Here is a 4,954-nt window from a genome sequence, read left to right on the forward strand (position 1 = left end):
TTTCTTGTAGAGACGAGGTCTCACTATGTTGCCCAAGCTGGCCTTGAACTCCTGGCCTGAAGGGATCCTCCCACCTCAGCCTCCCAAAGTGCTAGCATGATAGGTGTGAGTCACCACACCTGGCCTAATCTGTTTTTTGTGAGTTTTCAGTGAACTTCCTAAGGATGAAGAGGAAGTTTTCTTTTTGCCCTTATATTTTCATACAAATAAAATTATTCACAATTTGAACATTGTTAAAAAAAAAACTTCAGCTGAATTAAATTTAAAGGAGTTTAATTGAGCAATGAATGATTTGCGAATTGGGCAGTCCCCAGAATCACAGCAGATTCAGAGACTCCAGGGATGCCTTGTGGTCAGAACAAATTTATAGACAAAAAAGAAAAGTGATGTACACAAATTGGAGGTCAGATACAGAAACAACTGAATTGGTTACAGCTTGGCATTTGCCTTATTTAAACATAGTTTGAACACACAACAGTGATGAGTAGTTAAAGTACGGGTGCTGGAATTGGCCAAGACTCAGCTATATTGCTACAGGTGCATACTGCTAAGTTAGGTTTTCAATCTTGTCTACCTATTAAGGTAGGTTATGGTGTGTCCATAAGCACTCAAATATAGAAGTAGAGTCCTGGCCAAGCATAGTAGCTCACGCTTGTAATCCCAGCACTTTGGGAGGCCGAGGTGGGTAGATCACCTGAGGTCAGGAGTTAGAGACCAGCCTGGCCAACATGGTGAAACCTGTCTCTACTAAAAATACAAAAATTAGCCAGGTGTGCTGGCGGGTGCCTATAATCCCAGCTACTCAGGAGGCTGAGGCAGGAAAATTGCTTGAACTGGGGAGGTGGAGGTTGTAGTGAGCTGAGATCGCACCACTGCACTCCAGCCTGGGTGAGAAGAGCAAAACTCTGTCTCAAAAAAAAAAAAAAAAAAAAAAGACAGAGTCCTTCTCAGGCCATGTTTACTTTGCTTTAACAGTATCACATTTCACTGGTGTTATGTCTAAACTCACATATATAGAAATTGAATGGTAATTTGAATTGCTTAATATTTCAAAAATATTGTAAACTGCCAGAAGCAATTGCTGCAACTACTTTACCAATTCTTCCTCCCTCCAAAACATGATTTGAAACATGAAGAAAACGGGCACCAGGTACTGAGAAATACTTTTTTATGCAAGAATATACTGCATTCCTGCTATTCGAAAGGAAGGACCTGAGAGGTAACTTGTCTTGTTTAGTACCCAGTTGTTGCTGCTCAATCCTCCCTGCACTTGGAAGCAGTGAGTCTCTGATTTTGCCAGTGACATAACCCACAATTTAACCCACGATACTCACCTCTCCAAAACTTAGCTGCTTTTGTACGTAGAAATGTTACAAAATAAATTTTAACACATTGAAAGCTAGTGTTCATCCATGTGGTCAAATTGACTTATTTTGTATAGACCTCAGAATAAAACTTGATCTCAGTCTCAAGGAACATCCTCTAAGGCCACAGACTGTGCGCAAGTTGTGCCATGAGCAACCCTAGGGGTCACTATTCACAGGGTAGTACATTTGACATTTTTAAATGATAATTTTCCAGCAGATGGCAGTAAATTGTCTGGAAGAAAGGTAACCGTTAAAAAATTATCACAAAGGTATTATATAGGCTACCAGCTATGTTGGATCATTCCTCTCCCCAGAGGTAATCTCTTATAAAAGTTTGAAGTTGTCCTTCTAGACCATATATTCACATAACATAAATATATGTACATAGAAAAATAGAAGTTTTATTATTTTAAAACTTTAGAGAGGCTGAGGCAGGAAGATCACGAGGCCAGGAGTTCGAGACCAGCAGGGCAATGTAGTGAGATGCCACCATCTCTACCAAAAAAAAAAAAAAAATTAGAAACAAAATAAAATAATAGGTAAATAAATAAATGAAAAAAAAACTTTAAAAATATAAACAGTAGTGGGGCAAAATAGGGTCTGGAGGCAGGGAACCTAAGGCCAATTCATGCTGACTTTCTAGAACTAAAAAGGAAAACCCCAACTTTCAACACTTAAGTATCAAAAGGACCAAAGGCTACTCCCTTTGCAAACCGCCCCTGCCCCCCACTTTCTGCCTGGCAGATGGAAAATTGAAAGTACCTCTGATTGGTTGCTTTGTGTAACCAATGAGATGTTTGCAGAGGAGTGTAACTTTGTAATTTCACTTTAGCCTTTGATTGGTTGCTTTTTGCAACCAATCAGACTGATCATTGGCCACTACTTTATTTGCATGAGGTATCCACAAAATGGCCAATGGAAAACCTCTGGAGGGTATTTGGACCCCAGAAGATCCCGCAATGAGGGCCCTTGAGTTACTGCTCCAGCTACTCCTACCCTGTGACGTGTACTTTCATTTCCAATAAATCTCTGCTTTCTTTGCTTAATTCTTTCCTTGCTTTGCTGTGCATTTTGTCCAATTCTCTGTTCAAAACGCCAAGAACCTGACAATTTGCAGTAAAGACCCTGCACCCTTAACAAGTAGCACACTATATTTTCTATCTCGCCTTTCTCAGTATGCCTTAAAGATCTTTCAATGTAACCATATGTAACCCTGGAACTGTACCATCTGGTTCAACTTTGTCAGCAACAAATGTAACAAAATGATGAGTTGTTTTTCAGCTCCTAAGGACCCCCAGGTTGCAAGTCACCTAACCTGAGTATGGCCAGAAGAATCAAGCAGGCCCAGGTCCTGACCTCAGAGCCAGCTGGAATGAAAAAGCCAACCACAGGCAGAATTTAAGTGCTTGGACCAAGCAACAGAGACCAGATTAAAAAGCAAGAGTTGCCCTGTTTGGTTGGAGTATGGACTTTTCTAAAAGCTGAGGACCCAACATCACCTCACTGCATGATCTCACCAGACCACTGCTTCTTCGCATGAACCCAATCAGGTCACACCTTATGTCATCTTCCTATATCCTCCATTGTTCCCCTTTGCCCATAAAACCTGCCCCAGACCCCAGCTTGAGAGAGAGATTTGAGAATTGACTCCTGTCTCCTTGCCAGTCAAGTTGCAATGAAGCTTTTTCTTTTCTCAAAAGTCAATGTCATATCGGCTTCTATGTGTGTTGAACAGCTAGCCCTTGCTAATTTTAAAATCTGATGTATAATATTCCACACTATGAATATACTATGGATTGTTTAAACATTTCCGTATTGGTGAACATTTAAGTTGCTTCCAGTTTTTTGCTGTTACCAACTATGCTGCAGTGTCCACCCTTGTACCTATTGTCTCAGGCACATGTGTGAGGGTTTCTGTAGGAGAGATACTGAGGTAATATTGCTGGGCCATAAGGCACATAGGAGTTTAGTTTTGATAGTGAGGTAGGAGGTGGGACTCAACTCTGGAGGAAGGGCTTGGACACCAGACCAAATTGAGGACTAGCTTAAACAGGGCCAGGGTGGAAGCAGCTTTCCATAAGATATGCCCACCAGTGTGCCATGTCAGTTTACCATTGCCATGGCAACACTCAGAAGTTACCATCCCTTTCCATAGCAATGACTCAATGACCTGGAAGTTACCATGCCTTTCCTAGAAATTTCTGCACCAACTCCCCCTTAATTTGCATGTAATTAAAAGCGGGTATAACTGTGACCGCTGAACTACCTCTGAGCTGCTATTTTGGGCACACTGCCTATGGGGTAGCCCTGCTCCACAACTGCAGTACCTCTGCTGCTGCTGTACACTGCTGCTTCAATAAAAGTTGCTATTTAACACCACCAGCTCATCCTTGAATTCTTTCCTGGGTAAAGCCAAGAACCCTCCCAGGCTAAGCCCCAGTTTTGAGGCTTGCCTGTCCTTTCAGTAGGACATTGCTAAATTGCTCTCTAAAATTGCTTTTCCAGGCTAGGCACAGTGCCTCACATCTGTAATCCCAGCACTTTTGGAGGCTGAGGCAGGCAGATCACCTGAGGTCAGGTGTTCAAGACCAGCCTGGCCTACATGGCGAATCCCTGTCTCTACTAAAAATACAAAAATTAGCTGGGTGTGGTGGCCCATGCCTGTAATCCCAGCTACTTGGGCGGCTGAGGCAGGAGAATCGCTTGAACCTGGAAGTTGGAGGTTGCAGTGAGTCGAGATCACACCATTGCACTCCAGCCTGGGTGACAGAGCGAGATTTTGTCTCATTTTCCAATTTATACTCTCGTGAGCAAAGCATGAAACTCTCTGTTATCAATATGTGATATTCTCAATGCAAAAATTTTTTGACTTGGCTGGGTGTGGTGGCTCATGCCTGTAATGCCAGTGCTTTGGGAGGCTGAAGTGGAAAGATTGCTTGAAGCCAGGGGTTCGAGACCAGCCTGGGCAACATAGTGAGACTCTATCTCTATAAAAAAATAAAAAATAAAAGTTAAAACAAATTTTTTGGGCTGGAGTCAGTGGCTCACACTGTAATCTTGGCATTTTGGGAGGCTGAAGTGAGCAGACTGCTTGAGCCCAGGAGTTTAAGATTAGCCTGGGCAACATGGTAAAACCCCATCTCTATGAAAAATCAAAAAAATTAGCCAGGTGTGGTGGGGTGCACCTGTAGTTCCAGCTACCCAGGAGACACATGGGAGAGTCACCTGAACCTGGGAGGCTGAGGTTGCAGTGAGCCATCATCACACCACTGCACTACAGCCGGGGCAACAGAGACACAGTGAGACCCTGTCTCAAAATTTTTTTTTTTTACTAAACTGTGGAGAAATGGATTTTCCTTATATGTTTATTAGTTATTGGCACTGTCTCTTTTGTGAGTTGTCTATTTATATTGAAGGGGTTAAGAATATGACACCCCTGGCTGGGTGTGGTGGCTCATGCCTGTAATTAATCCAAGCACTTTGGGAGGTAGAGGCTGGAGGATCATTTGAACTCAGGAGTTCAAGACCAGCCAGGGCAACACATGGCAAGACCTTATCGCTACAAAAAGAAAAAAAAAAAAAAAAAG

The sequence above is a fragment of the Colobus angolensis genome, unplaced genomic scaffold (genome assembly GCF_000951035.1).
Source record: "Colobus angolensis palliatus isolate OR3802 unplaced genomic scaffold, Cang.pa_1.0 Scaffold175, whole genome shotgun sequence".
Lineage (NCBI taxonomy): Eukaryota > Metazoa > Chordata > Mammalia > Primates > Cercopithecidae > Colobus > Colobus angolensis.